This window comes from Schistocerca piceifrons, chromosome 6 (genome assembly GCF_021461385.2).
Source record: "Schistocerca piceifrons isolate TAMUIC-IGC-003096 chromosome 6, iqSchPice1.1, whole genome shotgun sequence".
In the NCBI taxonomy this organism is placed as follows: domain Eukaryota; kingdom Metazoa; phylum Arthropoda; class Insecta; order Orthoptera; family Acrididae; genus Schistocerca; species Schistocerca piceifrons.
Window position 1 is genome coordinate 256,690,194 of NC_060143.1, and position 27,459 is coordinate 256,717,652.

Sequence of the window (27,459 nt, forward strand, 5' to 3'; positions counted from 1 at the left end):
TACAGACCAATGATGATGCTTTACAGCAATAAAGCGAAACGCGTCTCGTGAAAAAAACACACATATTTTGTGGTTGCAACGACAGAACGGAAATACTCTGGTACTTAATGTTATGACAAGGTTTTCAGACAGCCTTGTGAAATAATTGACCTATCTCAATCGAAGAGGGAGATCAAAATAACTTCATTCAGATTTCGAGTTTCCCTCACAAGACCTCGTATTAAGTAATAGGCGCTAATTAAATCATCTAAATATAAAAATGGATTATTTTATGACTTTCATAAATGTTGCCCAGACGAAAACTAATTTCAGTTTCGTAGTCCCTAAAGCAAAGACATGCATGACGATACCATTCTTCAAAATTCTTATTTGATAATATTTTGTATGGCCTGTAGACCTACTACATCTCTCAACTCCGTCCACACTTAGAGCTAAATACATGAGTAAATGCAAAAAAGAATATCATGATTAATGCCGTTGTACTTGAAAGTTCTCTGATAGTCTAAGTGATGGTGCAAGGAAGCCTGTTTCTCCATAGACAGTTATTGCCATGTTTTTCCGCAAAACCACTGGGGAAAATTTCTTAGTTGGCTGCAAACTTTGGAACCTTACTGGCTGTTTCGGTGGTGTTATGGTATTTTTATGACTCACGTAGTAAAGAGTTTACGCTTCTTCATCTGCTTACTTGTTACTATGTAGTAAACCCGTGAGGGAAAGATGATTATTGAAGCGAACTACACTTGCTGCTGGTTTTAAAATTCGTTGAATCTAAGCTTCGAGTGAGGAGCGAGTTGATGGTTAAGTATTTTCATAGCCCATATGGCACGAAGTAATTCTCGGTAATGGGTATTACCGTTAGCAGTTGATGGAACATAATTCTCCTCTTGAAATGGAGGCATCTTCCATTTCAGTGCTAACGTTAAGATTTATTGATGTATTTCCCGCGGATTAATGTTAGTCTTACACCCGTGTTGAAACATTTCCCCTGGCATTACGAGTACATATCACCGCAAATACGAAAATGTACCGAAATATACCGATTTAATTACAATGGAGAAAAGCGCCCAAAACTAATTTGGTCTGCTAGGTCTTTTGTTGCTTTAAAGATTAGTAGACCACCACCAGTTAACGTCTGAGTGGTGTCTAGAAAGAAGATAGTGTGCAAGTGACTGAAATACTGAAAACTGTACAACGTAGTATAACACTATGCATACAGTATTATGAGTCGAACTATATTAAGGTAAACCTGATTGGTTAAGTGGTGGCTACTGACGTTTCCTACTCGATACTATTTCTGTGTTATTGAGCCATACAAGTTGAATCGCAATTTGTTGTACTGTTAAAATCATGTTGTACGGGTAATTCTGATACATTGGTGGCAACGGAAATTCAACTCGTTAAACTGACAAATCACCGATATTGTCACGTCGTAACCACATTAAAGTCTAAATCCGAAAGCAGGTTCGTCAATAAAATACAACGCTCAGCACTGAAAGGATGTTTCTACACGGTCATCCAGAACAGTACTGACCTCCTGGCTGAAGAGTGCAACTGTTTATACCAACAGAACATTAATGAATAAACAAACGTTAAAAACATAAAATTTAAGAACTTTCTAGAAATGATACATACTAAATAACAAACAGTTGCTGGTGGTTGCGTTTCAACTGGCGACCCATAACAGAGCAGCCCAGCGAAGCTGACAATTACGCCACACCACACGCACTACAGTTCGCCGCCATAGGAATGGAAGCAGACAGTGCCACTATTTGTAACCAAAAGTGGTGCTTCTATGCTAAAAAATTAAACATAAAAAGTCATAACTTCCGATTAAGCAAGTGGTTTAAAACAGGATGTCAGTGATAAGATTCGGTGATGATACTGCTACCATCAGCGAAAGTGAGGAAGACACACGGAACCTGCTGAATGGGTTCAAGGGTCTTCTGATTACATACTGATAGAAAAAAACCCAAAGAAAGGCAAATGTAACTAGAAGTAATAGAAATGAAAGAATCCTACATTGGAAGAAAAATGATGCATGAAGGACGCAGCTAGTAGCATATAAGAGGTAGACTGGCACAGGCAAAGAAAGCTTCCCTCGCTAAAAGAATTCTACGAGTGCATGATGAAAACCAAGGTTACCGAATTTTTTATTCGTTCTCAATATCAGCTGAGGCATTGTGTGCCATGCATATTACTTGGTCGACTTTCCCGCTTCACTGAAGCAAATCTGTAACCCTCTGCCGCTAGAGGGCTCCAAATTGTAACGTGTAACATGGTGGTGAGTAACGTAAGTAAGCTGGTGCGTGGGAAACAGCGTGCTGAAGTCGAGTTTGTAGCCGTCCACACGTGGAATATGCTCTCCTTCAGCATGACAATGCCCGACCACACACGAGTGCTACATCTGCAACAGTCCAACGCCTTGGGTTCACTGTCATCGATCACCCCATCTGATTTTCATCTGTCTCCAAAACTTAAACCTTCGAGGACTTCGGTCTGATAGTGACGGAGGGGTTCAAGCGTAAGCAGGGTTGTGGCTCCATCAACAAAGCCAAACATTATACAGTGACGTTGTCAACAAACTGGTCTCTCGTTGGCACTGCTGACTGTATTGAGAAACAAATACGTAGATAAGAAGAATAAAGATGTGGAATGTCAATAAAGCTTGTTTTATGTAAAAAGCTATAAGAATTATCTAGGTGGTTCTAGGCGCTACAGTCTGGAGCCGCGCGACCGCTACGGTCGCAGGCTCGAATCCTGCCTTGGGCATGGATGTGTGTGATGTCCTTAGGATAGTTCCTTAGGATAGTTAGGTTTAAGTAGTTCTAAGTTCTAGGGGACTGATGACCTCAGAAGTTAAGTCCCATAGCGCTCAGAGCCATTTGAACCAAGAATGATCACATAAAAATTCTAAGGCATTGGTTTTCGGCGTGTCCTCGTGCTATCAAACACAAGAAAGAAAAATTTGAGAATATGCTTCTGGAGTACAGCATTCTGTGAAAGGAAATCATGGACTGCGGGGAAACCTGAAGAGAAGAGAGTCGAAGCGATTAAGATGTGGTGGTACAGGAAGATGCTAAAAATTATGTTCACTGGAAAGATAAGTAGTGAGCGGGGTTCTCCACAGAATCCACAACGGAAGGAATATATGGAAAGAGTTGGATGATAGCACATGTTTTAACACAACACGGTATAACTTCAATGGTACTACAGGGAGACAAAGAGGCAAAAACTGTAGGTTACGATGAAACCTGGATAGGTGCAAAAAGTAATTAAAGTTGGATGTAAATGCTACTCTGTTACCAAGAGGTTGGCACAGGAGAGCCACTTTCAACAGTTCAGAAGACAGATGTCAAGAAACCCACAGACATTGGCTTATGGGTTACGCTTAGGGGCGGCCTCAGAAAGTCTAATGTTTAAGACGACTTACAAAAGACAAAAAACTAGATTCGAATCTGGTCTGCCACACATTTGATTTAGTGATTCGTAACACACGATGGCACAAAAATAGAATGTGGCATGAGAAGCAAAAAAACTACAATTTTAAAGATACTGTGCATTACGTACACTGAAGAGCCAAAGAAACTGGTACATCTGACTAATATCGTGTAGGGCCCCCGCGAGCACGCAGAAGTGCCGCAACACGACGTGGCATGGGCTCGACTAATGTCTGAAGTAGCGCTGGAAAGAACTGACACAATGAATCCTGCAGTGCTGTCCATAAATCCGTAAGAGTACGAGGGGATGGAGATCTGAACAGCACGTTGCAAGCCACATGCTCAATAATTTTCATCTCTTGGGAGTTTGGCGGCCAGCGGAAGTGTTTAAACTCAGAAGAGTGTTCCTGGAGCAACTCTATTGCAATTCTGGACGTATGAGGCGTGGCATTGTCCTGCTGGATTTGTCCAAGTCCGTCGGAATGCACAACGCACGGACGCAGATGATGAGATAGGATGCTTACGTTCATCTCATCTGTCCAAGTCGCATCTAGACGTATCAGAAGTCCCGTATCACTCCAAATTCACACGGCCTACACCATTATAGAGCCTCCAACAATTTGAACAGTCCCCTGCTGACATGCAGAGTCCATGGGTTCGTGACGTTGTCTCCATACCCGCACACGTCCACCCTCTCAATTCAAACGGGCAACATGTTTAAAATATCAACAATCCAATTTCGGTGTTGACGGGCCCAGGCGAGGCATAAAGCTTTGTATCGTGCATTCATCAAGCGTACACGAGTGGTCCATCGGCACCGAAAGCCAATATCGACGATGTTTCGCTGAATGGTTCGTACATTGGCAGTTGTTGATGGCCCAGCACTGAAATCTGCAGCAATTTGCAGAAGGGTTGCACTTCTGTCACGATGAACGATTCTCTTCAGTTGTCGTTGGTCCTACTCTTGCGACTTCGGTGATGTCGGAGATTTGATGTTTTGCCGTATTCCTGCTATTCACGGTACACTCGTGAAACGGCCGTACGGGAAAATCCCCACTTCATCGCTACCTCGGAGATGCTGTGTCTCATCTCTCGTGCTCCGAGTGTAACACCACGTTCAAACTCGCTTCAATCTTGGTAACCTGCTATTGAAGTTGCAGTATCCGATCCAAGAACTGCACCAGACACTTATCTTATATAGGCGTTCCCAACCGCAGCGCCGTGTTCTGTCTGTTTACATATCTCTGTATTTGAATACTCGTGCCTATACGAGTTTCTTTGACGCTTCAGTATACATATCCAGCGATCGCAGACCCTGAAAGACCAAGCGCTGCTTCCACAAGCTGCCTCCTTTCCTTTCTGTTTAGTGCTCGCTTCCTCCAGTTGTCTTCAGTCCCCAGGGCTGCCAGGTCCTTCGCCAGGTCGTCCATCCAGCGCTGCCTTCGTCGTCCTATGGGGCGTCTGGTTTTATGTTTCTCTCAAGCGCTTTCTTTCACCCGTCTTTCTTGTGTAATTAGGGCTAGACGGTCCACCCACTGGATTCTTTTGCTCTTCGGCTTCTGTAGGATTGTTGGATGTTGCATCAAGAGATAGATCTCCTCGTTCTTCCTCGTACTCTATTCTTCTTTATCTATGATCGGCCACCCCATATCTTCCTCATTACGCTTCTTTCAAATATTAATAGTTTTTATTTTTCTCGTTTAGCCAAACTCCACGTTTCCGAACCGTATCTGACTGCTGTGCATACCACTGTGTTGTAGAGTCTCATCTCATGCATTTCATTCTCACTGCTGTTCTTTCCTTGGCGTCCATTTCTATGCTGTTGTCACTGCTAAACCAAGATTCCGAGTGTGTGAACTGGTGAACTCTCTTGAAACTCATGTCATTTGTTTCAACAAACTCTTCTTGCTCTTTCTTCCTAATAGCATAAACTGCGTTTTGCCTTGGTTCGCCCGTAGCCTAACCATCTGTGCACAGCTGTCCATTTTCTGGTACATTTCTTTCAGCTCATGGTTTAATTCCCTTAGAGGTAAGGCATCATCTGCATTTGCGAGCCAATTGAAATTACTATCCATCTGCAGTCCAGCCCACTGCTGTTACCTACATTCCCTAATTACTTTCTCTAAAATGACATTGAACAGAACGTATGAGTAAGCATCCCGTCGTCTCAGACTTGTCTCAATCTCGAACATGTCAGATGTGACCGCTCGGAAACGTAATACTGCCGTTGACCCATCCATACGAGTCTGCACCATTCTTACCAGCTTTTCTACGGTTCTGATGTCACGCAATTCACTGTAAAGGCTATTCCTATGGATGCTGAAGTACGCACGTTTTTTTTTGGTTTTTTTATTTTTTTATTGGAAATAAAATGTGATCTATTCTCGATCGGTGGGATGCAGTTGGTGATTAAAGTAGACGACTCTCGCATGCGTCGTTGACTTGTAAAATTTATGGAAAATCGAGACACGCAAGTAATCACTGTTGTTTATGAGTAAATAAACGTTGCATTCGTGTTTAAATTATATACCATTGTGTCAAACATGGGATTAATTTGTGAAATTAGTAATTGGCAACTCCCACTAATTGCCTGCATGTGAATAATTATCCACGGTTACGCTGCTCCAGTTGTGCCACAAATTGCAACCGGGACAGGATTGTTATGCGTGTGCTCATTGTCAATAGATAATCAGCCACCGTCGTCCTGCTCTCGCAAATAATTACGCATTACACATCAGTCGACCATTAGTATTTCAGTAGACAATTTAAAAATTTTCAAAACATTTTCCTTTCACTGAATGAAATTAAAATTTGTATTCTAGGCAAAACCTGTATTATGAACACGTTAAAATGAAGCAGACTGTGTTTATGACACTTAAAGCGAGATGCCAGTTTACAAATATGCAGAACCTTTGTCGTTGTACGAAAATGCAGAAAGAGAAATTTTGATTTGCAGTACAAATAGGAGGTATAGTAGAATGTTCCTACCATGTACGGCATTGTGATACGGAGCAGTACACAAGACAAACAGATGTCACATTGCATATGTTTGCTTTGGTTATATCGAGGAATGCAAGCTATTGTATCGTGACGTCGTTGTGTTGTATTGTAAGGCGCCACGTATACCGTTTGTATTTGTATACGTGTACGTCGTCGTTGTCTCTTCTTTCCTTCGTCGATATCAGAGCATGAGAAATGTGTTTGCCTATTTGTTGTTGACAATATACAACTACACGACCACGGTACCACCTGATTCCAGAATAGCTAGCTTAATATAGTATGAAGATAGGGGGTTTCGATGCAGCGTTATTAAAGTGTGATTTTATTCTTCACTTAATCTTTGAGACTCCAAGAACCGGCTGTTCTTAATCAGGCCCAAAACTCGACTTGTAACGAGAGCACTTCGATCAGTCTGTCACAACAATAACCATTTGTGAGGCTCTACACCACAATAAGAAAAATTACTGTTCATGAAATAACAAAATATACGAATAAACTTCTTTATATCTTTCCTTTTATTCGATCAAATGCTTTCAAATGTTTATTTCGCACCCACAATCATTCACACTTCGATGTAGAGTGTAAACGTGTGTATGAAAAATAGTACACTGTTTCTGCTGATAACTGCGTATGAGCTTTTGGGTTGCTAGGCTACTTCGATCAACAGGATTTATATTGGATTTTGAAAATGATCTTTCTATCCAAAATTACGTCCTCCACAATGACCCCAACAGTGGGATAACCATCAAATATTCTACCCTTTCGCGATAATTAAGAATTAGCGTAAATTGTATTTTCGTGAGTTTGAAGCAAACCATCGGCGGCGTGAAAGCAGTCATGATATCGTGTCACAATCGCAACGCTTACTAGCCTGTCACGAAATTGACCCGCATACATCTACAATCAATTCCAAGGTCATAAGCCCCACGAAATTGTGTGCAATTTAATTTCGTCAAATCAATTACTTCTTGAATCGTAATCACTGATCCCGACACTGACCGTTCATAAACGCACGATTAACACTCTTTTTTTAAGACAAAAAGCATGAAGTCACGTCATCTACATAGTAATTAAAATATTATTCCAAATGAACCTCAAATATTTATCGTCATTATATTTTAACGGTAATCAGAAAAAATATGATTTATTATCGGAAAATAAAACATAACAGATCGCAAAGCGCACGTAACTAAATGACAGTTTTGCGTAGCGTCGGGACTTAATCACGCAAAACTATATAAAGAAATGTCCGAAATCTCAATTTCTCCGTACTAACTGACAGATACAAAGAAGATGGTCAAGATTTCATAGATCAGTCCCGACCTGTGATGTTATACTTTATAAGGCAGTTTTTCTCTCTCACTCTCTGTAAATATACCTAGTCGGTATTCCTAATCGCTTAAATTTGATTTAAACAAAAATGTTATGAACAATTATTCAGGGGGAAACAACTAAATGAAACAAACCGGATAAATTTTGGGTTTTTAAAATGTTTCAGTAGGCAAGCAATCAAAACCACAAGTCGTTGGCATTGAGAGAAAACCGAGGAATTTAAAATACAGACCTTCTGATGAATTTTGTCCCTTATAATGGTCTAAACGTAGTGAATCTTTCCTTTAGGTAGAAGATTGTTAACAAGTCAACATAACCAGACCCCAAATATTTAAAAAAATCATCGATTACTCAGTTCGCATTAAAAAACCACTTGAAAAGTAATAATCGTGTTTTATTGACTTTAAATTAAATAATGATCACTGTTTACTAAGAAACGTAATAAATATTAGGCAAATTTGGAGATACCAGAACCGTGAAAGAGTAATAATAAAACAAGTTGCTAAGTACATATCCTACAGCAATTGGGAAGGCAGTTATTACTTCAAAAGAGGCTCTGCCAGTGCTTACCAACAACTGCCTCTGTAGACAATCTAACGAAGAATGGTATTTATTAAAAATAATTAAGTAGATTACATGCAAAGAGAAATGACGCACAGAATGTATTTAGATGATAACATGGATTCTTCTTAGCAAAATTTGTTGGAAATGTAGAAGATGTTGTACCTAGACATCAACACATTAGGATACGTTGTGATGGATTACTTGAACTGGGGAGGAGAAGAAGGCAGTAAACATACACGAAACACCATAACAGGAGTAGTAAGTCACTAGTGAAGCACTGCGGTTTTCTGTCTTTAGGTTCAGAACAGGTTTAATTTTTTATTCCCCAAATTTCCTTGGTAGCACCATAGGTTAGGTTTTGTTAAAAAAATATTCAGTTTAAGGTTTTGACTGTTTCCATCTAATGCCCTGCCAATTGTAGATCGTCTTCTGACTAGCTAAAAGTAACCTTTTAGTATGAAAAAAATTGTTATTTAAAATCACATTGTCAGAGTATTTTCTCATCCTGTGTGGCTGCGTGTACGAGTATGTTAAACAATTATGATACGCTGGTCGATCCCTCTTTTACTCCCTGCGTTTACTGCCAGCTTTCCTATTCTGAATTTTTACTGATTCACTTGTGTTCAGATTTTCAGTCATTTTAACCAGTGTTTGGTATATCCTTTATTTACATTATTTCTCATAATTTATTGCTGGTTACACTTAAATACCATTTCAAAATCCACGAATAACAAGACTTTTGGTCTTTTGGTCCGGTTTTGAATCAACTGCTGTATCACTAACATACAATCGAAGCTGTAACTACCACTCTTAAAAGAAAACTATTTTTATATCACTTGGGCTGCATTAATTATATTTAAACGTTTTGTCACTACTTTGGCGTATTTTATATGTCGAGTTCAGTAGACTTCTTACACACTAGCTTTGGCATTCCTGTCCATTACCTAACACACTAACCTTATGAAATTTGTGGGATGGCTGCAGTGTACCAAATGAATAGAAAGTTTCCGAATTGCAATTAAGGTGACATGGACCATTTTAGTGGAGCGTATAAGGCACAGCATACTTGGAATAAAATACTAACAACGTGCAGAAAATTATCGATTACATTTCACTCCAGTTGCTTCGAAAATCTTTTAATAATCATGCCTTTCGATGTATTTATAAGTTCGTCTTAGTTTGTACAAACCGTCATTTATGTCAATATAAGATTTCATTTCTTATCTGCTTGGTTCTATCACTTGATTAATTTATGGTAAAAGCTTAACTTTGAATAACAATTCTAAACTTCTTTATACTTGTGCTAATTATGTGTACAGGTTGTTGTTGTTGTGGTCTTCAGTCCTGAGACTGGTTTGATGCAGCTCTCCATGCTACTCTATCCTGTGCAAGCTTCTTCATCTCCCAGTACCTACTGCAACCTACATCCTTCTGAATCTGCTCAGTGTATTGATCTCTTGGTCTCCCTCTACGATTTTTACCCTCCACGCTGCCCTCCAATGCTAAATTTGTGATCCCTTGATGCCTCAAAACATGTCCTACCAACCGATCCCTTCTTCTAGTCAAGTTGTGCCACAAACGTCTCTTCTCCCCAATCCTATTCAATACCTCCTCATTAGTTACGTGATCTACCCACCTTATCTTCAGCATTCTTCTGTAGCACCACATTTCGAAAGCTTCTATTCTCTTCTTGTCCAAACTATTTATCGTCCATGTTTCACTTCCGTACATGGCTACACTCCATACAAATACTTTCAGAAACGACTTCCTGACACTTGAATCTATACTCGATGTTAACAAATTTCTCTTCTTCAGAAACGATTTCCTTGCCATTGCCAGTCTACATTTTATATCCTCTCTACTTCGACCATCATCAGTTATATTACTCCCTAAATAGCAAAACTCCTTTACTACTTTAAGTGTCTCATTTCCTAATCTAATCCCCTCAGCATCACCCGATTTAATTTGACTACATTCCATTATCCTCGTTTTGCTTTTGTTGATGTTCATCTTATATCCTCCTTTCAAGACACTGTCCATTCCGTTCAACTGCTCTTCCAAGTCCTTTGCTGTCTCTGACAATTACAATGTCATCGGCGAACCTCAAAGTTTTTACTTCTTCTCCATGAATTTTAATACCTACTCCGAATTTTTCTTTTGTTTCCTTTACTGCTTGCTCAATATACAGATTGAATAACATCGGGGAGAGGCTACAACCCTGTCTCACTCCTTTCCCAACCACTGCTTCCCTTTCATGCCCCTCGACTCTTATAACTGCCATCTGGTTTCTGTACAAATTGTAAATAGCCTTTCGCTCCCTGTATTTTACCCCTGGCACCTTCAGAATTTGAAAGAGAGTATTCCAGTTAACGTTGTCTAAAGCTTTCTGTAAGTCTACAAATGCTAGAAACGTAGGTTTGCCTTTTCTTAATCTTTCTTCTAAGATAAGTCGTAAGGTTAGTATTGCCTCACGTGTTCCAACATTTCTACGGAATCCAAACTGATCTTCCCCGAGGTCCGCTTCTACCAGTTTTTCCATTCGTCTGTAATGAATTCGCGTTAGTATTTTGCAGCTGTGACTTATTAAACTGATAGTTCGGTAATTTTCACATCTGTCAACACCTGCTTTCTTTGGGATTGGAATTATTATATTCTTCTTGAAGTCTGAGGGTATTTCGCCTGTCTCATACATCTTGCTCACCAGATGGTAGAGTTTTGTCATGACTGGCTCTTCCAAGGCCATCAGTAGTTCTAATGGAATGTTGTCTACTCCCAGGGGCTTGTTTCGACTCAGGTCTTTCAGTGCTCTGTCAAACTCTTCACGCAGTACCTTATCTCCCATTTCATCTTCATCTACATCCTCTTCCATTTCCAAAATCAATATGAATAAAAAAATCAATATGTTCACTGTTCTATATGCGAAGTAATTTAATCCTGTCTCATGTTTTCTTAATTTTGTATTCGGTTGTTTGGCAGACAAATTTCCAGAGTGTACGGAACATGGAATAGACAGTTTAAGAGAAAATAATGAAATTCCAAAGCATAACAGCATTTTATCAGATATAAAAATCAGATTTCAACCGTATGGGCCAATTAAAACAAAGGAAACAGTTGTCTGATCTACCCATCTAATCTTCAGCATTCTCCTCTAGTACCACGTTTCAGATGATGTTTATCATCCACATTGCACTTCTGTACAAGGCCACACTCCAGTGAAATATTTCCAGAAAAGACTTCATAACACTTAAATTTATGTTTAGTGTTAACAAATTTCTTTTCTTCAAACATACTTTAGTTGCTGTTGCCAGAATTCAATTTACATCCTCTCTACTTTGACCAACATCAGTTTTTTTCTGCCCATGTAGCAAAACACATCTAATAATTTTAGTGTCCCATATCCTAACGTAATTCCCTCAGCATCAGCTGCCTTAATTTGACTATATTACATTTTCTTATTTTACATTTGTTAATGTTCATCATGTAACTTCTTTTCAAGACTCTATCCCTTCCACTAAACTACTTTTCTATGTCCTTTGTCTTCTCCGGGAGTTACACAATGTCACCTGCAAGGCTCCTTCGTTACGTTCCGAAGGACTGAATAACTGTTAACAATTCATGTTCTTCAACTCTATAACCACAGTCTTGTTTCTGTGCAAGCTGCAGATAACCGTTAGCTCCCATTTTATTTCTAATACCTTCAGAATTTCAAAGAGTATATTCCATTGACCATTGCCAAACGCTTTCCCTAAGCTTGCAAATGCTATAAACGTAGGTTTTCAGAATTCAGAATTTGAAAGAGTATTTTCCATTCATCATTGTCAAACGCTTTCTCTAAATCTGCAAATGCTATAAATGTAGGTTTCCCATTCTGTAACCAATGTTCTAAGGTAAGTTGTAGGATCCGTATTGCTACGCATATTCCTACATTTTTCCAGAACCGAAACCGATGTTCTCCGAAGCCAGATTTTACCCGACTTTCCATTCTTTTGTAAGTAATTCGTGTCAGTATATTGCAACTAGCTCTTTTAAAACTGATAGTTCTTTGGAATTGGACTTGTTTTGTCATGGTATGGGCTTCCAAAAATGGTTCAAACGGCTCTGAGCACTATGGGACTTAACTTCTGAGGTCATCAGTCCCCTAGAACTTAGAACTACTTAAACCTAACTAACCTAAGGACATCACACACATCCATGCCCGAGGCAGGATTCGAACCTGCGACCGTAGCGGTCGCGCGGTTCCAGACTGTAGCGCCTAGAAACGCTCGGCCACCCCGGCCGGCATGGGCTTCCAAGGATCTCAGTAATTCAGAGGGAATGTCGTCGGTTCCAAGTGCTTTGTTTCGACCTGTGTCTTTCAGTACACTTGCTGTCTCTCGTTTTCATAATTTCCTCTTCCTTTCCTGTAATATTGCCTGCAAGTTCCTTTCGTCTGAATAGCCCTTCTATATATTGCTTCCATCTTTCAGCCTTCAAATCTTTGCTTAGTACAATCTTGCCATCTGAGCTGTTAATGTTCATGCAGGTGCTCCCCTCTTTGTATAAAGACGTCTGTAACTTTCCTACAGGCGAAATCCATATTTCTCACTGCCATAAATGCTTCTACAGGCTTTCATTTCTCCTCCTCCTCCAGATCATCCTGCTTTTCCATTTAATACTATTCCTGAGTCTCGTGTTTCATACGTCTGCGTTTCCTTTCATCTGCTTTATTTGCTGCATTGATTTATTTTCTCGTTTTGTAAATAAAATTCCAGAACTTCCATGTTATCGAAGACTGTCTACTGGGCTTTGTCTTTTGCGTACTTGCTCCTCTGCTGCCTCCACTATTCTATATCTCAAATCTACCCACCCGTCTTTTACTGTATTCCTCTCTCCTGTTTCAATCGCTGTCTGATGGTGCCTTTGTAGCCTAAACAAACTTCTGATTTTTTCAATTTACGCAGGTCCTACTCCCTTTACTGTTTCCAAGGCGCGAAGAGACTTCACGCGGTACAGCGGAGTCAGCCGGGTTGCCTGTGGAGCAGGCGTACACTGCGAGACGACACCATAGTTGCAGTTGGCGAACAAAGGGCTCCGCCCTTGCCGCAATATTTTGCTATGCCGGTCACTTGAGCGGAATCAGATCTGTGCTCAGAATCCTTAGGCACGCCCAATATTTTAGGGCTTGCACAGCCGAGGACAGCAGAGCGAAGTGGAGAGTTAAGTGGAGTTGTGGGACTACTGCCGGGGCTGACGTCTTGCCACTCGACTTCAACGATCGCTGCTGAGTGAAAGGACTTAGAACTTCTTGGAAGGGTACTTAATCTGCTTAGGACGTTGATAGAAAGTTATTACTAATTAAATTGTGTGTCTAGCGTTAGTGCTCTTCAGAACAGAGTAAAGCACTGCGTATACTTTACACAGTAATACTCAAAACTGATACCATGTTTAATGCGCGATCGATATAGTACCCTTAATTTCCTACCTGTCTGTAATGTGTTAGTTGTAATCTGGAGTGCATAATCAGTAAAGTATTGACATAGTGCACATCTGCCCCTGAAAATCGTATAGTAATAGTAAGACAAGACATGAAAGAAGCCTTAGTAAAATAACTGGAAATAAAACACAGAAAAAATTTCAGAGAGAAAAATTCGCAACTGGACAGCTGTCGAGGCAGAGAAACTGAAAAAGAGCGGAACCACTAGATCCAAGGATGGTAAACGAGACCACGCTAGTGACGTGAGCACAAGGAAAGGCTGAAGTAAAAAGCAGAAATGTACTTTTTTCTACACTCCTGGAAATGGAAAAAAGAACACATTTACACCGGTGTGTCAGACCCACCATACTTGCTCTGGACACTGCGAGAGGGCTGTACAAGCAATGATCACACGCACGGCACAGCGGACACACCAGGAACCGCGGTGTTGGCCGTCGAATGGCGCTAGCTGCGCAGCATTTGTGCACCGCCGCCGTCAGTGTCAGCCAGTTTGCCGTGGCATACGGAGCTCCATCGCAGTCTTTAACACTGGTAGCATGCCGCAACAGCGTGGACGTGAACCGTATGTGCAGTTGACGGACTTTGAGCGAGGGCGTATACTGGGCATGTGGGAGGCCGGGTGGACGTACCGCCGAATTGCTCAACACGTGGGGCGTGAGGTCTCCACAGTACATCGATGTTGTCGCCAGTGGTCGGCGGAAGGTGCATGTGCCCGTCGACCTGGGACCGGACCGCAGCGACGCACGGATGCACGCCAAGACCGTAGGATCCTACGCAGTGCCGTAGGGGACCGCACCGCCACTTCCCAGCAAATTAGGGACACTGTTGCTCCTGGGGTATCGGCGAGGACCATTCGCAACCGTCTCCATGAAGCTGGGCTACGGTCCTGCACACCGTTAGGCCGTCTTCCGCTCACGCCCCAACATCGTGCAGCCCGCCTACAGTGGTGTCGCGACAGGCGTGAATGGAGGGACGAATGGAGACGTGTCATCTTCAGCGATGAGAGTCGCTTCTGCCTTGGTGCCAATGATGGTCGTATGCGTGTTTGGCGCCGTGCAGGTGAGCGCCACAATCAGGACTGCATACGACCGAGGCACACAGGGCCAACACCCGGCATCATGGCGTGGGGAGCGATCTCCTACACTGGCCGTACACCACTGGTGATCGTCGAGGGGACACTGAATAGTGCACGGTACATCCAAACCGTCATCGAACGCATCGTTCTACCATTCCTAGACCGGCAAGGGAACTTGCTGTTCCAACAGGACAATGCACGTCCGCATGTATCCCGTGCCACCCAACGTGCTCTAGAAGGTGTAAGTCAACTACCCTGGCCAGCAAGATCTCCGGATCTGTCCCCCACTGAGCATGTTTGGGACTGGATGAAGCGTCGTCTCACGCGGTCTGCACGTCCAGCACGAACGCTGGTCCAACTGAGGCGCCAGGTGGAAATGGCATGGCAAGCCGTTCCGCAGGACTACATCCAGCATCTCTACGATCGTCTCCATGGGAGAATAGCAGCCTGCATTGCTGTGAAAGGTGGATATACACTGTACTACTGCCGACATTGTGCATGCTCTGTTGCCTGTGTCTATGTGCCTGTGGTTCTGTCAGTGTGATCATGTGATGTATCTGACCCCAGGAATGTGTCAATAAAGTTTCCCCTTCCTGGGACAATGAATTCACGGTGTTCTTATTTCAATTTCCAGGAGTGTATATCGTATCGTCCAGTTGGGCCAAAACACGCACATTAATGACAGCAACAGCGTAGTTTTTTCTAAAGATGACATGTCAATAATTAATTATTTATTAAAAGATATAATATACTAGCGTATTTTTGGTATTTCTGTAGTATCAGTACCGTGAATTAAAGTTATTAATATGTCTACGTGTCTCCAACTACCGACGGAATATCCCATCAACTTTAACTAGTTTTTTGACAGTCGCTGCTTGTTTGTAGTAGTTTATTTCACAGGACTAATTTCGGTCGCTGGTAATGCTCGGAGGTATTTGCATTATAAAAGACGCATAATTATCATGATACGATACTTACAACTTGTAAGGATGGTAGTGTCATGTATGTCTATGATTATTAATACGAATATAATGTGGCTTGCCTTGTGCTTAATCTTTTTTAGCGTATGCCAGTGTGATGTTTCGTAACAATCGTGTAATGATACCATTTCTAGGTTTTCACATGTACATATATGCAATCAACATAAAGGTATTTTTTTATGGAAATGTACTTATTTCCTCACTGGCAATTGCTTTACAGATGCAGATTATTATTTTGTTATATGTAAAAGAATTTGTGAAATGTTGCTTCAAATTTGTATTATTTCTAATGGAAGAACAAAGATATGCGTTGTCATTAAGGAATACTAATGAAATTTTGGATTTTTTTAAAAATTGGTCTGTTCATTTAAAACAGTGTTTGGCTGTTTCTTTATATATGTGAAAATTCCAATTTTTTCCTACGTATTTAGTGCGCAAACTTTTTCGGCAATATGTAGGGCTGATAGCCAATGTGTCATGTCACTGTTGGTGTGGGTTTGTTTTGTTAAGTGTGCACTAAATGAAGACAGGTTCGTGCCAGTCAGGTTCAGGAGTTCTTCAGATCGTGTTACGAAATTTCGTTCAGTTTTACCTATGTAAATTTTTTTACAGTTATTGGATTTTAACTTGTAACTAACATTACGTGCAAATTTGCACCGTAGTTCGTGTTACGACAAATTTGTGATCGCAGTGTGTTGTGTATTCTAAAACCTATTATATTATTGGTTTTCTGAAGTGTAGGCGTGATTTTATCCGAAAATTGTTCCCAGTGAGGAATGATAGGGAATTGTGTATTTAGTTTTTAGACATAAGTAACAGAGCTGTCTATAGCCCGGTGGTTGGTTTGAACACCACAGTGTTTAACTAGGCACGATGGTATTGAAGGTGGTATGATCTGGTTTTCCTGTTACCTTTGAACTGATTTATCCTGCCAGGTATAGGACGAATTACTGTTTGACGTGGACTGCGAGGCAATGCGAAACCTAAGTGTTTCTCATTTAGAACTAATTTTCAGGAGTGAAAGATTTGGTAATCAGTTGTTGTTGTTGTGGTCTTCAGTCCTGAGACTGGTTTGATGCAGCTCTCTATGCTACTCTATCCTGTGCAAGCTTCTTCATCTCCCAGTACCTACTGCAGCCTACATCCTTCTGAATCTGCTTAGTGTATTCATCTCTTGGTCTCCCTCTACGATTTTTACCCTCCACGCTGCCCTCCAATGCTAAATTGGTGATCCCTCGATGCCTCAGAACATGTCCTACCAACCGATCCCTTCTTGTAGTCAAGTTGTGCCACAAACTTCTCTTCTCCCCAATCCTATTCAATACCTCTTCAGTAGTTATGTGATCTACCCATCTAATCTTCGGCATTCTTCTGTAGCAAAATATTTCGAAAGCTTCTATTCTCTTCTTGTCCATACTATTTATTTTCCATGTTTCACTTCCATACATGGCTACATTGCATACAAATACTTTCAGAAACGACTTCCTGACACTTAAATCAATACTCGATGTTAACAAATTTCTCTTCTTCAGAAACGGTTTCCTTGACATTGTCAGTTTACATTTTATATCCTCTCTACTTCGACCATCATCAGTTATTTTGCTCCCCAAATAGCAAAACTTCTTTACTACTTTAAGTGTCTCACTTCCTCATCTAATTCCCTCAGCATCACCCGACTTAATTCGACTACATTCCATTATCATCGTTTTGCTTTTGTTGATGTTCATCTTAAACCTTCCTTTCAAGACACTGTCCGTTCCGTTCAACTGCTCTTCCAAGTCCTTTGCTGTCTCTGACAGAATTACAATGTCATCGGCAACCTCAAAGTTTTTATTTCTTCTCCATGGATTTTAATACCTACTCCGAACTTTTCTCTTGTTTCCTTTACTGCTTGCTCAATATACAGATTGAATAGCATCGGGGAGAGGCTACAAACCTGTCTCACTCCCTTCCCAACCACTGCTTCCCTTTCATGTCCCTCGACTCTTATAACTGCCATCTGGTTTCTGTACAAGTTGTAAATAGCCTTTCGCTCACTGTATTTTACCCCTGCCACCTTCAAAATTTGAAAGAGACTATTCCAGTCAACATTGTCAAAAGCTTTCTCTAAGTCTACAAATGCTAGAAACGTAGGTTTGCCTTTCCCGAATCTTTCTTCTAAGATAAGTCGTAGGGTGAGTATTGCCTCACGTGTTCCAACATTTCTACGGAATCCAAACCGATCTTCCCCGAGGTCGGCTTCAACCGGTTTTTCCATTCGTCTGTAATGAATTCGCGTTAGTATTTTGCAGCTGTGACTTATTAAACTGATAGTTCGGTAATTTTCACATCTGTCAACACTTGCTTTCTTTGGGACTGGAATTATTATATTCTTCTTGAAGTCTGAGGGAATTTCGCCTATCTCATACATCTTGCTCACCAGATGGTAATCAGCAGAAATGAAATGACAGGGCTGGCCGGGGCTCGATCTGAAATCTTTTGATTTGTAGTGCAGCACTTGCCCTCTGAGGCACTGACCCACGCTGTATTGTCAAACACCCGCCATATATTTTATCCTGCTCCCAGCGATTCATCACTCCACGGCACGTGCGTGGTGGGGTGGCGGACAGAGTAGCTCGCTCAGAGTAATGAGGCGGAGAGCAGAGAAAGCCCGGGCCATTAGCGGTCTGGCAGGGCCCACAGCCCGCGTGGAGCGTTGCCAGGACCCGGCGGCCGCCAAGTGGTTCCCCACAGCAGCCTAGTTCCCCAGCTGCCCCGCCAGAACTGGCCGACACCTCCCGGGCGAATTAAGGACGCCCTTAAAGGAGCGTTCATTCGTACAGTAGACGTGTAGGTGCCTTCGAGTGTTGGTGGTGGGGGTTGCAAGTGGGGACCTTCTCCTCGTCGAATTTGTATGCATTCTTATTAATTTAAAAATTTCCATTATTTCTATAAATGATTATCTCTGATCGTCCTCAGCTGCATGCATGGGGCAAGACAATAGCTTCAGCAACTTCTAGACAACTGGCCATTGAAATTGCTACACGACGAAGATGACGTGCTACAGACGCGAAATTTAACCGACAGGAAGAAGATGCTGTGACATGCAAATGATTAGCTTTTCAGAGCAGTCACACAAGGCTGGCGCCGGTGCCGACACCTACAACGTGCTGACATGAGGAAAGTTTCCAACCGATTTCTCATACAGTTGACCGGCGTTGCCTGAGGAAACGTTGTTGTGATGCCTCGTGTAAGGAGGAGAAATGCGTACCATCACGTTTCCGACTTTGATAAAGATCGGATTGTAGCCTATCGCGATTGCGGTTTATCATATCGCGACATTGCCGCTCGCGTTGGTCGAGATCCAATGACTGTTAGCAGAATATGGGATCGGTGGGTTCAGAAGGGTAATACGGGGCGCCGTGCTGGATCCTAACGGCCTCGTATCACTAGCAGTCGAGATGACAGGCATCTTATCCGCCATGGCTATAATGGATGGTGCAGCCACGTCTCGATCGCTGAGTCAACAGATTGGGACGTTTGCAAGACAACAACCATCTCCACGAACAGTTCGACGACGTTTGCAGCAGCATGGACTATCAGCTCGGAAACCATGGCTGCGGTTACACTTGACGCTGCATCACAGACAGGAGCGCCTGCGATGGTGTACTCAACGACGAACCTGGGTGCACGAATGGCAAAACGTCATTTTAGGATGAATCCAGGTTCTGTTTACAGCATCAAGATGGTCGCATCCGTGTTTGGCGACATCGCGGTGAACGCACATTGGAAGCGTGTATTCGTCATCGCCATACTGGCGTATCACCCGGCGTGATGGAATGGGGTGCCATTGGTTACACGTTTCGGTCACCTCTTGTACGCTTTGACGGCACTTTGAACAGTGAACGCTACATATCAGATGTGTAACGACCCTTGGCTCCACCCTTCATTCGATCCCTGCGAAAACCTACATTTCAGCAGGATAATGCACGACCGCATGTTTCAGGTCCTGTACGGCCCTCTCTGGATACAGAGCACATTCTCCAGATCCCTCACCAATTGGAAACGTCTGGTCAGTGGTGGCCGAGCAACTGTCTCATCACAATACAACCGTCACTACTCTTGATGAACTGTGGTATCGTGTTGAAGCTGCATGGGCAGCTGCATCTGTGCATGCCATCCAAGCTCTGTTTGACTCAATGCCAAGGCGTATCAAGGCCGTTATTACGGTCAGGGGTGGTTGTTCTGGGTACTGATTTCTCAGGATCTATGCACCCAAATTGCTTGAAAATGTAATGACATGTCAGTTCTAGTATAATATATTTGTCCAATACATACCCATTTATCATCTGCATTTCTTCTTGGTGTAGCAATTTTAACGCCCAGTAGTGTACTTCTTTTGGTTTTCACGTTTTTCGCGTGAGGATGTACCGTTCTCTTGTTGTGCAGGCGGTTTCTGGATCTTAGGGTATGTGAACTATTGCATAACATGACCAAAATAGCGTGCTCGATCTTTCTTGTGTCTCTTTGTTGTACATCCCGTCATGAGCTACAGAAAAGAACACCTTGCACACTACAAACGTGGCTGCGTTACATCCACCCGATACCAGTTTCTAGTTCTCACAAGAACAGCCGCTTCGCCTGCTTACGACTTAATACTAGGGTTGTCCAGAAAATAAGTGTCGATCGGCCTCTAAATGGAAACTACTGTGAAAATCATAAACATTTTATTTGCAAGAGTTAGCAATACTTTCCAGATACTTTTCTACATAGTCACTGCTCCGACTTAGTCATTTGTCGGAGTGTTATACTAAATTTCCAACACTATCGTCATAGAAGACAGCCGCCTGTGCTTACCGACACTTCTCTACATTGGTCTATAGCGCGTAGCCTGCGCCCAAGTATTGTCTTCGTATCCAGCGTTTCAAGTGAACAGAGGTGATACTCAGAACGAGACAATTAGGGCTGTGCTGCGGGTGATCGAACACTTCCCACTGAAAATGCTGCAGGAGCGTCTTCAATGCCCGTGCAGAGTGCAGCTGAGAATTGCCACGAAGAAGGAAGTGCGTGGCAGTTGTGTTACGTGGGCTGCATTCATTAAGGCGAAGCCTCTCACCGGGCCCTCCTACTTGACGGTTGTTTCAGGCACCTTCACTCGCTCACAGTACACTCACAACTTAAAAGAGCGTCTTTATACGATCGACGGTCATATTAGAGACACTACCCAACACATCTGTGCAAAGCTTCATCGGGTTTTCACTGTGGTGTTCATTTCGCTACCGATCGCAACCCTCGTATAAGCAATAAGTTTGCATTTGAACCGCCAAGGATTGTTGAAATTTTATTCTGTTTTACATGAGCGAGCGATTGTAGCAAAGCATGAAAAATACGGTCATGCTACACAAAGGGTGTATTCACCTGTATTTATCTGCCATTCCAAATGCAGGAAAAATACATCTCCGCTCGATGAGAGGAAAGAAATGGTGAGATATTATCGAAAAGGTGTTTGAACCACCCTAAACCATACAGTTCTTAAAGTGTATAGTATGCAACCCTGTGCGAAATAAAGCTGCCGTGTCTACACAATAACGTGTCAAACAAGGGAAATGAAGACCGTTGTGGTTGAGTCCTAAACGTTTAAGAAGATGGTTCTACAGACCAATTTGATGGTTGTTTTCGAAAGTTGCTCCATCGATACTCATATCAATAATTAAAATGAGATGTACTTTGGGTACATTAACGACGTACGCCTCTAAGATATAGCACAGACTAGTTTAAAAGAAAATTAAACTGGATGTAATAGACTTTCTGTACTTTCTGTCAAATTTATTTTAGGGGCAGGACACGTTCTCAAACTCAACTAATCAGTTCGTAGGGGCACTGCTGTCGATATCCCTAAATAATCGGTTAGTACCACCTAGGAATTTGGAGTAGGAATTAAAATCCATGGTGAAGAAATAAGAACTTTGAGGTTTGCCGATGAAACTGTTATTCTGTCAGAGACAGTATAGGACTCAGAAGAGCAGTTGAACGAAGCGAACAGGGTCTTGAAAGAAGGATATAAGACTAACATCAATAAAAGCAAAACGAGGATAATGGAATGTAGTCGAATTAAATCAGCTGATGCTGAGGAAATCAGTTTAGGAAATGAGACACTTAAAGCAGCAGATGAGTTTTGCTATTTGGGGAGCAAAATAACTGATGATGGTCAAAGTAGAGAGGATATAACATGTAGACTGGCAATGACACGGAAAGCGTTTCTGAAGAAGAGAAATTTGTTAATAGCAGTTATAGATTTAAGTGTACGAAAGGGTTTTCTGAAGGTATTTGTATGGAGTGCATTCATGTATGGAAGTGAAAAATGGACGATAAATAGTCTAGACAAGAATAGAAGCTTTCGAAGTGTGGTGCAACAGAAGAATGCAGAAGATTAGGTGGGTAGATCACGTAACTAGTGAGGAGGTACTAAATAGAATTGGAGAGAAGAGGAATTTGTGGCACAGCTTGTGTAGGAGAAGGTTAGGTTGGTAGCACACGTTCTGAGGCGTCAAGGGATCTCCAGTTTAGCATTGGAGGGAAGCGTGGAGGGTAAAACTCGTAGAGGGAGACCAAGGAATGAGTACACTAAGCAGATTCTGAAGGACGTAGGTTGCAGTAGGTACTGAGAGATGAAGAAGCTTGTACGGGATAGAATGACATGGAGAGCTGCATCAAACCAGTCTCTGGACTGAAGACCACAATAACAACAATACCACATACATCCGGCGCCAAATCGCTTGCCATCTGGAAGCTCCCAGAAAGGAACAGTTCGCGCCAATAGGTGGGGAGTCCTTCCACTAGATCGTGCACTTCTGGGCAGAAGCGACAGCAGACGTTTAGTCTGTAACAAACGGCCAATGACGGTCGGAGTGCGGCCACAGTGTCGGAACGGTTTTTGTTAATTTAAGAGAAATGTCCATGGTCAAGATTTTGAGGTGTTCAGTGAATTGAACAAGTAGTTCTGTAATTGTGGAAATTGAAGTTTTGTCAATATGTTTCCAAGGCATCTAAAGTTATAAGTGGAAGATAGATCACAGAATATTACTGTGTTGTCACCATTAATGTCACGCGGGTATTTCAATATTAATAAGGTGGTTGTTGATATTATCGAATGTTGAAAGTAGTTGTATGAGAGCCAGTGAGGGTTTAACTCTTCAGAACGTAATTTTCAGGTTATTGCTACGTTGTGGCTAGATAGAGAGTGAGTGCTGTGAATTTGCGTATGAGACAGATTAGCGACCATTTACTTGCATCAAGAATTAAGTAACGTTTAAAAAGAGTGACTTTTATAGTTCCAAGAACGTCTTTAAATATAGATCCCTATGCGCTTAGGAAACAGTGCCTAGGGAGGTTTCAAGCCCACGGTAGCATCCAATAACTGCCTACCTATCTGAATGGAATCGCTAACCCATTTCTCTTATTTGCCAGATAGGCAAAAGAATTATTAAATAACAAAGTGGATGGTTTCATCTCGTATCAGAAATGGTACTTTTGGAATCTTGAGGCACCCCTCCCACCTCTTGGATAAATTTCTGCGGACTCCCATGTGTACACTAAAAATACTAAATGGATATAATCGTTTGAAATACAATAAGTGATGTATACGTCTTAATAAATTTAATTCTTGGGGCGCAATAAATTTTCAGACTGACAGAATAATTTATATCAAAACTAGCAATTTTACATTATTGCCGCCTATTGGAAAAATTTCTGCGGACGCCCGTGGATAGGCAGGACTGGATACGTACTTAAGAAGTAGCTGTTTGCAAACCCAACTAATCCCCTAAGCCTGTTCTAGCAGTGGGAAAGTGAGTACTTCTCCAACAGCTGTCGTCTGCCCACTGCTGAATGCCTGACAGAGAGTTCAATGAACCATCTTCAAGCTGTCTGCACATACCAGTCAGCTTACAAGCATAACTTGCAAACAGTTCTTGTAGTCGAAAATATGACGGCTAGGTTACTGGTTCTTTCATACTCGTTCAGCAGCGTAACGTTTACTTTTAAGAACTCATACGTAAACGTAACTGTTACAAATCTCAGGTGCCGCGTTAATTAGCCGCGCGGTTTGAGGCGCCATGTCACGGACTGCGCGGCCTCTCCCGCCGGGAGTTCGAGTCTTCCCATGGGCATGGGTGTGTGTGTTGTTCTTAGCATAGGTTAGTTTAAGTAGTGTGTTAGTCTAGGGACCAATGATCTCAGCAATTTGGTCCCTTAGGATTTTACACACATTTGAACATATGAACAAATCTCGGGAAACGTGCCCCATTCAAAGATTATGCTAAGAGTTGTAGCTTTGTGGAGACAAAGCTATCGTCACAGTTATCATCAGACGAAGCTGTAGTTATATGATTACAGTCTTGCATACATGTCGTTAATCTTTATTAAAATTCTTACGTAATGGATTTTGACGTTACTTACAACCACTATACACACATCAAAGAAGTTTTGCATCACCTAGGTACAGAAAATTGAAAAGAGATCAACATAAACATCATTGCCGCCATTTTTATTGCTCATGAAAACCACACATTGCATGTAGCACCACCACACAGCGAGACCTGCAGAGGTGGTGGTCCAGACTGCTGTACAAACCGGTACCTCTAATACCCAGTAGCACGTCCTTTTGCATCGACGCATGCCTGTATTCGTCGTGGCATACTATCCACAAGTTCATCAAGACACTGTTGGTCCCAACTCCTCAACGGCGATTCGGTGTAAATTCCTCAGAGTGGTTGGTGGGTCACGTCGTCCATAAACAGTCCTTTTCAATCTATTCCAGGCATGTTCGATAGGTTTCATGTCTGGAGAACATGCTGGCCACTCTAGACGAGCGATGTCGTTATCCTGAAGGAAGTTATTTACAAGATGCGCACGACGGGGGTGGGAACTGTCGTCAATGAAGACGAATGTCTCGCCAACATGCTGCCGATGTGATTGCACTGCCTGTCGGAGGATCGCATTCACGTATCGTACAGCCATTACGGAGCCTTCCATGACCACCAGCGGCGTACGTCGGTCCCACATAATGCCACCCCAAAACAGCAGGGAACCTCCACCCTGCTGCACTCGCTGGACAGTGTGTCTAAGGCGTTCAGCCCGACCCGGTTGCCTCCAAACACGTCTCCGACGATTGTCTGGTTGAAGGCATATGCGACACTCATCGGTGAATAGAACTTTATGCTAATCCTGAGCGATCGATTCGGCATGTTGTTGGGCCGATCTGTACCGCACTGCGTGGTTTTCAAACACGGACCTCACCATGGACGTCGGGAGTGAAATTGTGCATCATGCAGCCTATTGCGCACAGTGTGAGTCGTAACACGACGTCCTGTGGCTGCACGAAAAGAATTATTCAACATGGTGGCGTTGCTGTCAGGTTCCTCCGAGCTATAATCGATAGGTAACAGTTCAAAATAGTTCAAATGGCTCTGGGCACTATTGGACTTAACTGCTGAGGTCATCAGTCCTCCAGAACGTAGAACTACTTAAACCTAACTAACTTAAGGACATCACACACATTCATGCCCGAGGCAGGATTCGAAGCTGCGACCGTAGCGGTCGCGTGGTTCCAGACTGAAGGGCCTAGAACCGCTCGGTCACACGGCCGGCTAGGTAGCGGTCATCCAATGCTGAAGTAGCCCTTGGGCGGCCTGAGCGATGCATGTCATCAACAGTTCCTGTCTCTCGGTGGCTCCTCCATGTCCGAACAACATCGCTTTGGTTCTGTCCGAGACGCCTGGACACTTCTCTTGTTGAGAGACCTTCCTGGCACAAAGTAACAATGCGGACGCTATGGAACCGCGGTATTGACCGTCTAGGCATGGCTGAACTACAGACAACACGAGCCGTGCACCTCCTTCCTGGTGAAACGACTGGAACTGATCCGCTCTGTCGGACCCCCTCCCTTTAATAGGCGCTGCTCATGCATGGTTGTCTACATGTTTGGGCTGGTTTAGCGATATCTCTGAACAGTCAAAGGGACTGTGTCTGTGATGTCTGTGTCTGTGATGCAATTTCCACAGTCAACGTCCATCTTCAGGAGTTCTGGAACGGAGGGGGGGGGGGGGGGGGGGTGATGCGCAAAACTTTTTTGATGTGTGTAAGTATAATCAAACACTTGTTATTGCTGCAAGAATGCCATTAGGTCTTATTAAATCGTTTTATTTTTTTGTGTTTTGTTTTAGATGTCAGTAATGGGATTCATATGCATTGTGAGTTAAAAAAATAAAATTGAAAACCTACGTTAGTTAAAATGGTTGTATCGTTTAGACGAAACTATGTATTTTCTCCTTCCATATCTGAGATAAACAATGCCTACGAATTTCGAACTGAAAACTTGTTATGTGTCTTGATACAATGTTCTTTGAATGGTAACTGAAAAAGAAAGCGTTTGTACATGCATTTTTATATGATATTCTTTCTCGTTTTTCGATATGAGAGACCCGTCACCGAAGTTTGTCAGTGTTTTTTGTGGAATATTATGTTTCCTTTAGCAGTGTGACAGCTGTACGGGGATGTGAAGTTCCTTTCCATTTTCCTGGAGTAACAGGTGCTGCAAGCGGCGGAAATTCTCGCACCCGTTTCTACGCGCGGCCGCTTGTATTTCGTCCTCTTGACAATCGTCTGGTGTGACAATAACAGTAAAGTACCAGCCGCGACGGCAGCGATATCGGGAGGCAGGCGGGTTCCATAACTCGGTGTCGCTCGCAATAGCGAAGGCGACACCGCGGAATATACCACTGAGAGCGTACGTCGGCAGGGGGGTCTGGAAAAATGCTGCGAGCCGTCTCCAGCGCTGGAGGCGTGCAGATTCACGGCAGGGTCAGCGCAGTGCAGGGCAGGGTAGGGCGAACTAGAGCGAGATAAGGCGCCGGGACTCCGCAAAACATGGCGCAAAGCTGTTACGGAAAATGTACGTAGAGTGGTGATCGAGCCATTTGCTTCCAAAGAGGGGTGACCTATTCAGCACCTTGTGAGAACCTTATATCCTCACACGTTATAGATATTTATTACCTTCATATTTCTTAAGTTCATTCTTTCCTCTGGCGGTATGTATCGTTGAGTATCGACAGTTATGCAACAATACCTGGTTAAACTGTGATAGTGGCAAAAATAATCTTTGTTTACTATCAAAAACAGTCTTGATCACAATTTATTTATTATGGTGACCGGTTTCGACCGCTACTGTGGTCATCTTCAGGCCTATGAGTAAGAACCTCCTTCTGCTGGAGAATCAGAGTAGTGATTCTCCAGCAGAAGAAGGTTCTTACTCATTGGCCTGAAGATGACCACAGTAGTGGTCACCATAATAAATAAATTGTGATCAAGACAATTTTTGATAGTAAATATTTGTAACACATTGATCACTGTCACTCCCATAATGTATTCAAAAGTAATCAATATGCCGAACATGTTGTTTGGTTTATCGTCATTGATCGAGCTGGGCATGAGTTTTGTGTGAGTTGTGGTTAAGTAACAGTTCGTGGGTAACATTCACGAGATATGGACGCGTCCATGTTTTTTTCTTGTCATGGCATGTTGTTATATCAATTACTGTTTATACAGGATATTCGACACTGA